We start from the raw sequence: 13262 nt of genomic DNA on the forward strand, positions 1-13262 counted from the left end.
TATTGGCTACTTCCCTTGTATCTAAAGGTGCCTCAACTCCCGGCTCTTCCTCTTTGTTTACAATACCACGACTTTCCAATCCCTGGACTTTTTTGTGGATTAGCACCTCCGTTTTGGGAGCATCTGGAACATGTGGTTCCATAAGATCTTGGGCCTTTTGGATGAGCTCCTTGCACATTTGTAACCTCTCTTTTTCATACCTTGGATGAGGATACGTTAGCCATGTATCCTCTTGGGTTTGATTGGTTTTTAGCTTAGTTTCATAGGCCTTCAAAATTGCATCTAAAGGTTTAAAGACTTTTTCCACTAAGACTGAACCTCCCGAGTTAGTCTTTGACTCTTTAGGTCCCTTTGCATTTTTGTTCCTTTCTTGCTCTCGTCTAAGCTGCTCTCTTGTTTGATTCAACTTAGTTTCCAAGGCCGCTTTCTCCTTCAGCCTCTTTGCTTTCATTTTGTCTCGTTTGCCTTTCCATGATCTTCTTCCGAAGGTTTTCACCGATATATTCTCAAATTCTATTTGAACAGGCAATGTGGCCTTTTCAGCTGGTTTGTTTTTGACAGCTTCTTGAGCTTGAGCTCGAGTCACCACGATTAAAGGAATGGTGGGTTCTACCTCGGATCTGCTTGAAGAAGGCATCACGTCTACAACACTCATTGTTGCTTTCCCCTTGTAGTCTAGATTCTTAACACAGTATTGGCGTGGATGGTCTATCCCACAACGTTCACAAAATACAAATAATTCTATTTGTGGACCTTTGTTCGGACAACTTTGTGCCCAATGATCACCTCCACAATCATAGCATGGACATTGTTTCATAGCTGGTGATCCAACCAATGGTTGTTCTTGCTTTGTAAGAATGTTCTTTGAACCATACTCTTGATGATTGGCTATGAACATGAGCGTATTTGCATCCATGGAGTACTGGTTTCTCATGGGTTGTGGCACATGCATTGGTTGAGTGTAGTTGACTACTACTCTACCATCGTTCAGAAGATGCGGTTGTTGCACTAGCACTTGTTGCGGCTTCGGTTGAGTGCTATACCATGGAGTGGGATGATCCCCTCCACAAGTATTGCATCTCCTCAATTGAGGTTGTCGTACAATTTGGTTCTGTATGTAACCTTGGTTTATTCTTCTAATCACTCCCTCGACCACTTGGTCAATGATTGGTTCCCAAGGAGTTTGAACATCTCTCTTTGTTGTTGATTTGCTCTTTAGAGATGAGGCACTACTAGTTGTGTTGTCTGTATTTTCAGTCACCTCTTCGTAGGCCTTACAATTGTCAACTAGATATAGAGCTTCTCTAGTGACTTGCTCAAACGTTGTGCATCCTTTTAGATGTAGGTCCTTTTTGAGAGTTTCATTCCTCAAGCCCTCTATGAAGATAACTGATAGCCTCTCATCTTACGGTAGCTCTCTCACAGGACATCTCTTGATGTATTATTTGAAGCGAAGCAGAGATTCCTTCACTCTCTCGTTTGCTTTTTGTTTGAAAGTGTAGATTTGGGACACCGTGTTGTGCTTGATTTCCCTTTTTTAGAATTCCTCTACAAAATCTTGTAAGAATTGTGCTATATTGGGAAAATCATCTCTATTTAGTGATTGGAACCACGTCAAGGCTGTTCCTTCCAATGTCAACCCAAATCCCTCATATTGAGTATGGAAATCTGTAATCTGTTCAGCTCTCAACACTTGTTTGAAGAGTGAGACATGAGCATATGGATCCGCTGACCCATTGTACTTTGTCTTGACACATTGAGCCACTTGATATGGTTTTAATCGTTGTGGTTCAGTCACCAATCTAACCAATTTGTGGTCTCTTGGAAAGATGTCTCTTGCTCTCTCCTCTCGTCTTGGAGAGAATCTCGGTGGAATCCTCTCTAATGTGTACTCTGGCATCGTTTTTGGATGAAAGTAAGTAGAGGTCAGAGTACCCTTGTACGTGTATTGTTCTAAGTAAATTGGATCAACAAGTTTGTACTCTCTTCCATACTTATCTACCATTAAAACTTGCACTTCATGGGCATGCGTATATGTGAAGGCATAGAGGTTCTTATGGGTGGTCAACTCTCTAGCATAGGGTTCTACACATATGTAAAAGATATATGGATCCCCGTTTGTGAATCTATAAAAGCCCTCATGAGAGTGATCCATAAGCACTCTCATGGATTCATTAGCTTTGATGAATCTCACATTTGGTTTGTTGACCAGAGGATGCCTCTCCTCTAGGTATTCTCCCAATCCTCTTGTTGTTGGCATTGTAGCATTTTTCATGTTTCTGAGTGGAGGAGAGAACCCTGGTGGTGGATGATTTGTCATGGTTAATGTCCACTTAAGATTCTCAAGATAGTCTTACAAGGCCAACCTGGCTTAGTGCAACTTATCCCTTTCCCCCCTAGTAAGGTCTCTCAAAAGTCAAGAATTTGTGACTCTTTGGTATCTCGAAACTGGTCTCGGGACACCCTAAAAGTTTGGATTTAAGAAACCTAGTAAAAATCAACTCTAAAATCCGTAAGCTATCTTCCTGGCTATACCTGACTCAATTTGGAGTTGCCTATCAAAAGTTAGAGCAATTTTGGTGAACTGCACTTGAAACAACACTCAAAAAAATCTCAGGACCAGAACACAGGAACTTTGGCTTGTATCTTGGTCTCTAGAAGGTATTTTTAGCTCAAACTTAAGATTTGGGATGTCCTCAAGTATGTCTACAAGATAACCAAGCCAGATACCCCCACTATGCTGAGAGATACATGGATCGCGATCCATGTTCCCTGTCAAATTTTCTTCTCCAAATTTTCCCAAATTTTTACTGTGTGTAAACAAAGTCATAAGCAGGCTATATACCAATTTTCAACAAATTCTGAGGTTGAGGTACATGGATCGCGGTCCATGTTCAACCACATCTGGACTTGATCTCTTGGCAACTTGTTGCACTCTATGTCCATAGGCTAAATCTCAAATCTTTTTGGATTTGGATAGGTCAAATGGCCAATACTAGGTTTGCACTGCGGTTTTAAGTTTGTCACCTATTTTGCTCCCTTTTGGCCCAAATTTGTTCAAATTTTTCCAAAATTGGAGTTGGGGATATGTTTCCTTCTGTATGCACTACTGATCTGGAAAGTTTCAATTCAAGTTGTCACTATGGGTACATGGATCGCGATCCATGTTTGGAGCCCAAATTGACTTCTTTTGGTACCATCAGATTCACCATGATTAGGAGGTCCTATGATATCAATTTTTTTGAAAATGGACCTCTCGATTGAAAGTTAGGTCAGTTCTGGCACTTGCACAGAGTACTTGGCAGTTTTGGGCTTTTGGTTTGGTTTTTGGTATCCAAATTCACTTTTGAAAAGACCACTAGACTCCTTGTGATGTGCTCTTGCTATGGTGCAAGTTTGGTATCACTCTGTGACAAAGGAACACGGATCGCGATCCATGTACCTATGTGTCAGATGGTAATGAAACTTGACTCACAGCTTGCCCTTGGTCCTTTGCCCTTGGTCCACTGATCACTACTATATGATTTTTGTGTGATTTGGACCACTTTAGGTCAGGCAAAAGTCAATCCTTAGGTCTGTTTTAGGGTTTTTACCTTGAATAGTTTATGGCACTTTTGATGAGTTTTTTGGACTTTTTTGACAAAACTCCTTTGGGGACTTTTCTTCATAATGGTCTCTGCTACAAGGTTGAAAAGTTTTTTTTCCAAAAATTTCTTAGAGGTACATGGATGGCGATCCATGTTCCACCACTTTTGGATTTGAATTTTTGGTGTGCTGATAGCTTGTGATGTTTGTAGCTTGTTCCACAATTTTTTTTGAATTTGGATCAGTTTTGCCCTACCAAAACCGACTTCACAGGCTGCTGTGGCAGTTTTGACAATGAACTATTTTTGGCTCTTTTGGCCACTTTTCACAATTTTTTTGCATATGGTTCCTATGGGAAAAGTGTTTGTCTATGTCTCAGCTACCTACTCCTCAAATCTCAGCCAAAAATATTCAAAAATGTTTGATGAGGTACATGGATCGTGATCCATGTTTGGAAGCCAAACTGACATTTCTTTGTACCATTAGAATTAGCATGTTCACTAGATGCTATGGTATCAAAAGTTTTGGATTTGAACTAGTTTTTGTCATTCAAAAGCAAGTTTTTTTGTCTTTCCTGCGATTTTTGATTAATTTTTGTATTTCGCTATTTTGAGCAACTTTTTTTAATTTTTTGCTATGGTCCCTTTTGGCAAAGTTGTTCCACTAGTTATCAAGGATGTACTTGTCAAATATCAGTCCCAAATGTCAAAATGGTACATGGATCGCGATCCATGTTTGACAACATTTTTTCATGAATTTTGTTCTGCAGGTTCTCTATGCCCTGTAGAAGCCAAATCTCACCCCTTTTTGAATTTGGATTCCAAAATCTCAAGATTTTCTCTTTTGGGTCTAAATCCTCGTTTTTGCTGTTTTTGCTGTTTTTGCCCTAACAATCAATTCTGATGTGGTTTTTGACTTTTTCTTTCAAGCAAACTTGTACCATTGTAAGGTTGGAGCTTCAGGTATTGGAATGCGCTATTTGAAATCCCGCACCTCCTTGTACATACGATTCCACTATGATAGTTGGATGTGCAAGCTTGGAGTGTGGACTCCCTTACACAATGTAGACGGCGCTATTGCAAACTTTGACATTGTAGTGAGGATACCCACCGATGCTTTGGAGGCAGTCCAAGTGAACAAGCATAGACTCTCAGTAATGTGCGAGAACATTTGGTTATTATGGGTTTTGAGGCCCTTCAACAAGCACAATTTTGTTTACAAGGTCACAAGGTGAGAATCCTTCCACCACATTTTTAATACATCATAGTTTGTCGATCATTGGATGCTTATTGTAATGAATGTCCGCAGATTGGGAAGAGAATGGAAGACAAATTGAAGGTCGAGGAGGATTGGGGGATGGATGGAACTACTAGGCTTCTCTCCCACATAGGATACCCAAAAAGTTAATGTTTGATTCTATATTTAACTCTTCATGTTTAGAAACAATAGACTCAAAACACATGGATAATAGACACAGTAGACACAATTGTTAATCATATTGTCATTGCAAAGTCATCTCATTACAAAGATAACGGTGTGCAATACAAAAAGAGGGGTAACTTTGGCTAATGCTCCAAGTCTCGTCGCAATCGACGTGCAAGCTGCATATCTTTTGGCTGTATTGTTACTTGCTTTGCATGAATGGCGCATAGGTTGGTATCTTCCAACACCGAAATGATGTGGGCCTCTGCAGCTTCTTGAATAGCCTCTAGCACTATTGCTTGCATTCTATATTGATTTCCATAGCTTTGAAGCACCTCCTTCACTATGCTAGCAAAGGGGGTGCGTCAAATTAAAAGCTCTGTAGTCTTCTGGTAGTGGTGGATTTTTGCAAATGCCCTTGCTATTTTTTGACACCACTGCGGTTGTCTTGGGGGCATTTGCACATTTGCTGGATGGTGGCGTTTAGGCTTCTTGAAAAACTTTTGACTTGCACCTGTTTACATGCTTAGGGGCTGGATCTGCAGCCTCTTCTGATTCATCCTCTTCCCTTGGCTCCCGATCTTGTGTTGTGGGGAGAGCTCCCTGGCCTCGAGGCGATGTCTTCCCCCCAACGGGCATTCAGTGTGTGTGTGTGGTATATCAGCTCGCTACCATGGTGGCTCTGTCTCTGATTTCGTGTCTGTATGGACCATTTGAGTCGTGGATGGTCCTGCTTGTGATTTGTGGCGCGGCGGCTCCTCCCTATTGGACTCTGGTGTTTGCTGGGCCTCTTCTTCTCTCCAACGCTGGGTGCATTGCTTAATTCTTTTTCTAGATGTTTGTTCTTGTGGACGTGAAGATTCTACAGCCCTCAATGACTCTAGTGCCCTACTACCATGCCTACTGCTAGAAGAGTTCCTGGAATGGCCAGGTGTTCGTGGCCGTTTTCTTGTGCCTTTAAGCCATGCCGGCTTCTCACATCCTTGGAGGGTGTTTTTGTTGGTAGGCGGATGCTCTTTTGCAGTTTGTTTGGTGTACGCCATTTGGTATGGTAAGAGCTCACTTGTTCTTAAGAAATGAGTGGTTTATGAGAGCATGCAATATTTATAGAGAACTATTTAAAAAGGGCCCTGTTCACACTTATTTTGGGAAAAAACTATTAGTTTTTAAATGAACATATCGTTAAGAGCTGGACCCTGCGTTCACGTGTAGTGACTCGTGCAGAATCCACTTTGACCCTTGTCGCACTCTGCATTGCCGCCATGCAGCATGCTTGGTGGGACCTTGCGACATTTGCCACTTGTTTCTATGCTCTTGACGACTCCATTTCCGCACTTCAATAGCAATCTTGGATTGTCCCGCATGCTCCATTGTGAGCTTACGAGCAAATGTTGTGAAAAAAAACTAGTTGAACATCTCCTCCAAATAATTGGATTGCACCATTCCACCACCATGTCGAGTATTTCTGAAATACACCCCCCTTGCTCAATAATGGGACTTCTCCATGCCTTGAGTGATAAAAATTTCAAGCGATCCATACTTGTGCATAAAAAATGCACCATGCACAAACAATATATGTTGTTTACATGAGTAAACAATCCACATTATTTAATGAAAACAATCCCTTGTAATAAATTCACCAAATAACATGGCTTACCATGTAATGTGTGATGTTATTTTCACCCCAAGAAAGGGTGAAGACCTTAGTAAAATCCGCCAAGGCTTCTTGAAATGATTGGCATTGTTCTTCTATTGTGTTGTTAAGGCCCATAAGCTTGACCATTTTATCAAAATGTGCCCAAACTTGCTTGCGCTTGTTTGCAAGCTCGCCATTTGAATCATTGTCAGTAGTAGCTTTGCATAACTCCTTCCAAAGCTCCCAAAGGTTACTTGCCAACTGGTTGGAGTTGTTTTGAGCAGCATATCGACGTGGCTTTCCTTGGGTAACTTTCTTCAAAATGTGTATGGGCTTTTTTCCACTCATTGATACTTGTTGAGCAATTTCATGGGCCTCCCCTCTGTTCTTTACAACAACAATAGACACATTTCCACCGTGACAGCCAATGGAATTCAAGAGTACTTCCACTCTTTCGATCGCTTCTTGGGACTTTTCCAATGGTTTCATTGTGAAAGCATAGTCAATGTGGAGCTTCAAGAGCCTATCAAAAATGCGCATGAATGCGTGTAATGTACAAAAATGTACATTCGATAGAGGAAATGGAAAGATTGGATTCCAAGCGTGGTCCTTTTGATCACGGTTTGGGGCGTTGAGCATGGGACATCTCAGAATAGACGCATCCCATTCTCTACCTTCATCTCCGACATCACAACAATCCAAAAAAAATTCTCCATGCCCTTGCCATGGAGGCATGGAACCGACCTTTGCAGTGCTCTTGTGTGATTTTTGTCCGTTAGGTTTGTGCACCAAAGGGTGTTTCTTTCAAGTATGTGATGGTGTTGGCAAGCTTCATAATGTGGGATTCCTTTTCTTGCATTTGTTGTTGAAGAGTTTCAACCACCCTCTCCGAAGAGGCAACACTCTCTTGTAATGCCGAGCAAAATTTGCAAAACAGGCTTGGGATATTTTGGTTGGTCTTTATGCAAGTCGCAATGAGGCTAAAATTGATTTGCTGCGTAAAGAGCTATAGTCAAAGATTATTCATGAGGAAGATGATATGGAAACTTTCCTTGTTGGTGTCAAGGATATCAATGAGCAACTTATTTCTGCAGGTGAAGTCATCTCAGACAGTTCTATTGTGCAAATTGTTTTTGATGCCTTACCAGACTTTTGCTAGTACTTGGAGACTTATGACCCAAGGAAATCCTGAAGTTGTCAAGTTTGATACATTATGTATAGTGTTGTTGCAAGAGTCACTTTCCAAAAAAAAAAGGATTAGACAGCGTGCAGTTGAACAAGCTTTTATTGCTTCTCAAAGAAAGGGTGGTCACAACAATGCAACCACTTCTTATGGTCTTGCTGTGAGTGGCAAAACTTTTGTTCCCAATGCTTCTGCTGGCAGCACTTCGTCTAAAAATGTTGGTGAGAAGGGCAAAAAGAAGATGCGTTGCCGTTATTGTAAAGCTAATGATCACTTGATCAAGCAGTGTCCTAAGTTGAAGGCCAAAGAGGCTAAGAAGAAAGAGGGTGGTTCCACTACAAATGCTGGTTCCACTACAAATGCAGTCATTGTTGAGTCTTCTGTGAAAGGAGACTGTGTTGCTAATGTTGATGCAGAATTGGGTTGTTAGCGTAGAGTGCACTTACAATCCTATTGTCCATGATGCATGCTTGTCAGTTGTTGTAGATTCACATGTGTGGTATTTTGACAGTGTTGCTACAAAGCACACTACCTCACATCGTGAATTGTTCACCTCTCTTGAGTCTGTCCCTAATGGGAATTCAGTCACTTGTGCCAACAATGCCTCTTATCCGGTTCAGAGAGCTGGAAAAATTGTGCTTACTGCTACAAATGGCAGTTCTTTCATACTTGTTGATGCACTTTATGTACTTGGGATCAAGAAGAATCTTTTGTTTGTATCTGCACTTGCTAGACTTGGACTTGTCGTCAAATTTTTGGATGACAGATGTACAGTTCATGATCTAAGTTTTGGTGATGAAATTGTTGTATCTAGGGTTTTGTGCCGTGGGCTGTATAAGCTCACTTAGTATGACAAGTGTGGACAAAATTTTGCAAATGCAGTTGCAGATTCAATGGCCATTTCAGATGCAAAACTTTGTCATGCACATTTTGGTCATCTGAATTTTGCCAGTTTGCTACGTTTGCAGAAATCTGATATGGTTGCTTCTTTGCTGCCTCTTGAAGCACCTACCAAACATGTTTGTGAAGGCTGTATTTTGGGTAAGATGCAGTGTTCAAAGTTTCCAAAGGATGGTTGAATTAGGGCCACATGCAGATTGCAGCTTGTGCATAGTGATGTTTGTGGACCCATGCAAACTCCATCCTTGGGAAATTCCCTTTACTTCATGACTTTCATTGATGATTAATCAAGGCATGCATGGGTATTTTCGCTTAAAGCGAAGTCTGAAGTTTTTTATGTGCTTCAAACAATTTCTGGTTATGTGGCTGAAAATGCATCGAAATGTACTATGGGCACCCTCCGTTTGGATTGAGGGGGGGAGTACATGTCTCATGAATTTAATGCATTTCTGGCTAGTCATGGGATAAAACACCAATGTACAGTGCCTTACACACCTCAACAAAATGGTGTTGTTGAGAGAAAAACAGGTCACTTATGAAAATGGCACGCTGTATGGTCAAAAGTCAAGCTTTGCCGCATTCTTTTTGGCTTGAGGCCATCATGTGTGCCACTTATGTACTTAACAGGTGTCCTATGAAAGCTTTGCAGTCTATTACTCCATATGAAGCATGGCATGATAGAAAGCCTTCTATTGAGCACATGCATGTTTTTGGTTGTTTGGCATATGCTTTGGTGCCACAAACACAGCATAGAAAATTGGATGATAAGGCTGTCAAATGTATTTTTGTTGGTTATAGTGTTGAAAGAAAAGGTTGCAGGTTGTGTCATCCGCAAACAAAGTGTATTCTAGTTTCACGGGATGTAGTGTTTGTGGAAGATTATGTTCAGCCCTTGCTGTCATGTACTAAAGACAATAATGTAAGCTCACAGGATATTTATGACACTTTGTTGCCTCTTTTCAGTGGTGGAAGTTCAAATGTAGATTCCAATGAGACAAATGTATAGCCTATGGGGGTTTCAAAAAATGTTACAGATCAGCATATTATTGATGTAGGTGTACATGATGTACTTGATGAGGAAAGGGCTGAAAATGAGCAGGCCAGAGGTATGCCAAAATGGATGGTGCATACATTGCATGAAAGTAAATTGGATGCACCTTTGTCTAGTCGTACTCATTTAGGCTCTCACCATGCATCTTATGCATCAGATTGTTATGCTTTGGCCATGTCTAGCTTACATGATGTTGAGGAACCTCTATCTTTTGATGAAGCACAGAATTCAAAAAATTGGATGGGTACCATGCAATTAGAATATGATGCACTTAAAGAAAATGACACATGACTTTATGTGATTTTCCTCATGGCAAAAAGGCCATTGGTACGAAGTGGGTTTACAAGTTGAAACGCAAGCCGGATGGTGAGATCGATCGCCATAAGGCTCGACTTGTTGCAAAGGTTCATAAGGCTGGACTTGTTGCAAAGGGTTATGCACAACAAAAAGGCATAGATTATGAAGAGAATTTTTCTCCCACTTTTCTCCCACTTGTCGTATGACTACTGTGCATTTTGTATGTGCATTGACAACTCATTTTGGTTGGGATGTTCATCAATCAGACATTGTTACTTCTTTCTTGAGTGGTGACATATTTGAGGAAGTTTATGTAACGCAGCCTCGCGGTTTTGTCAAGAAAGGACAAGAGGACAAAGTGTGCAGATGTAAGAAGGCTTTGTATGGGTTGAAGAAATCTCCTTGTGCTTGGTATGAGAAATCTCTCATTTGGTCAAACAAGGCTTTCATAATAGTGCAACAGAAAGCACATTGTATGTAAAGCGTGAGGGTGATGTACTTCTCATTGTGGTTCTTTATGTAGATGATTTGTTGATCATTGGACCAAATGAGAGACATATTGATGAATTTAAGGGTGATTTGAATGCTACTTTCAAGATGAAAGATTTGGGGCTGTTGCATCACTATTTGGGTATACAGTTTAAGCAGTGTGATGGTGGTATTGCCTTATGTCAGAACAGTTACATATAGACATTTCTATGTAAGTTTTTGACTTGAGGATTGCAAACCTATTGCCACTCCTATGGAAACAGGTTTGAAATAGAGTCTTCATGATGTTGGTGATCCTGCAGATGTCACTCTTTACCAAATTGCTATTGGATGCCTCATTTATGTATGCAACACAAGGTCGGATATTCAGTTTGCAGTTTCATAGGTCAACAGATTTATGCATAGCCCCGGGTCTAAGCATTGGTAGGCTGTCAAGAGGATTTTTTGCTACCTTAGTGGCACTTTACATCTTGGCTTGTTTTATACCAAGGGGGGATCATTGCCGCCAGACTTACATACTTTTTGGACTCAGATTGGGCTGGTTGTTTTGACACGAGGGTGTCCACAAGTGGTTTTTGTTTCATGCTTGGCAGTTCATGTATATCATGGTTGAGCAAGGAGCAACCTACTATGGCCACTTTGAGTTGTGAGGCTGAGTACATGGCAATTTTCACAACTACGATTGAGTGTGGATGGCTCAGACGCCTTATGGCTGATTTGGGTGTTGGACAAGACACTGCCAACACTATCTACACTGACAGTCAGAGCGCATTGGCAATTGCAAGGAACCCAGTTTTTCATGCTCGCACAAAGCACATTGAGGTGCATTACCACTATGTCAGGGAGAGGCACGACATAAGGAGGTTTAGGAGGTTTTTTCCCCCGAGCATTGTATATACGCCCATCACTCTAGGGCTATATATCTTTCCATTTCACACTAAGTAACACACTCTCTATTGTGTGCCTTGAGCTTCCTTCATCTTCTCCAAGCTCTATGCGTTTCTCTGCAACCCTAATTCCAACATTTTTTGCTTCTAAAAAATGGGTGAATCACAATAAAAAACTAAACAACATAAAGCAAAAAAACACTCAAATTATCATGAAGATTAAACCACTTGAAATTTCAGTTTTATGCTTGAAACACAAGCAATCAATTATGACTCTAGGCTAATGAAAGGTCATAAACCTACTAGCCTAAAAATTATGTGACCAAGCTTAATAAATCATTCAAGCCTATCATGTCTACGGACTATAAAAAAAGCTCCTAATATATTAGTACATTGTCACAGCTTGTTGAAGCTAATGGAAGTTTTGTTTTTATCATTCATTGAAAAACATAAAGCACAATACACGGCTACCACCCCAAGGCAAGTCTAGGTACGACTCTCGGCTCCTTGAACCCTCAAGAAGGTGTTCCAAAAGCCTACAAGCCTACCAAGGCGATGGCTAACCCCTCTCATCCCAGGGCATCGGTTTAGGACCTTGACCAAGTGAGCCAAGGTGATTCCCCTCGCCTACCAAGTGCCAATAAGGCGCTAGGCCTCACAAGACACAACATAACATAGAAATTTTCTTTTCATGTGTGTAGTAGCATTTTTGGTACTTTTTCTTGACACTTTTTGTTTGCTTCATTGTTTAATTTTTTAGCACTTTTTTATTGCTTCCATCATGAGATGCTAATGGAAAATGGACTAAAGGACTAAAGCTTAATCATAGCCCTAGGTCATGTTAAAAATGAACGGAGTATTAAGACTATCACTAAGAGTCTAGGACTAATGAGCAATGTGCCTACATTAAACTAAGGTCAAAGCCAATTACTTACTATTAGCACACATAAAGCCTAGTTTTTTGATGAGTTAATATTCACAAAGCAAAGTGTTGAAACTTTAGTATGCCTAGCTTTTGAACATGAAAGAACCATAGCTTAGAAGAAAAAATTACTTAAGCCAAGCATAGAGAATGGACAGATAAACAAAAGAGCAAAATGATGGAAGGATTTCACCTATTCATGCTCTTTTGAGCATCCTTGAGCAAGCATCCACTCTTTTGTAGAGAAGTTTCTTGAATATTTTATTTACAATCCAAGCTTTTGAAAGCTAAGTGTAAACACAAGCCACTAAAGCCATTTATTTGAAATCCAAAAACACACAAAAAATATTAATGAAATCCTAAAGCTAAGGTCTTGCATACCCGAATTTTCCAAAGGGAAAAAACCCAAGGGGCAAAAGTGCCTTTGGTTATGCACATGGTCTTTGTAGCAAATTTATGCATACATATCAAAATGAAAGAGAATGAGCTTCTACAGAAGCAAATTTTACAATTTTTACAATCTCTCATGCATGATTTAAAAGTTGATTAGTTTCTAGCTCAAATGAAATGTGCAATTTAGATCAAGCTATGAACTAGAAATAATACAACTTTTGAAATAGTGTGGCTCTTGAAAGCCAAATTTTATAATTTAAAGCTCTCCAAAAAAGTTGGGAAAACACTAGCTCAAATGAAAGCATTTTCACTTTAGACCAAGCTATGAGCTAACATGTATACAACTTTTAATCCAAAGAATTGGAATGGCTTTAAATAGCCAAGTTTTGCAATTTTTGGCAATGATGACCCCTTCTTGGATCAATGAAAGTTTAACCTTGCCACATCCCTTCAAAACAACTCAAATCATTAGTGCTCTTAAGCATTTGGAAATTCAA

This window comes from Adiantum capillus-veneris, chromosome 3, assembly GCF_014529385.1.
Source record: "Adiantum capillus-veneris isolate H3 chromosome 3, ASM1452938v2, whole genome shotgun sequence".
Taxonomy (NCBI): domain Eukaryota; kingdom Viridiplantae; phylum Streptophyta; class Polypodiopsida; order Polypodiales; family Pteridaceae; genus Adiantum; species Adiantum capillus-veneris.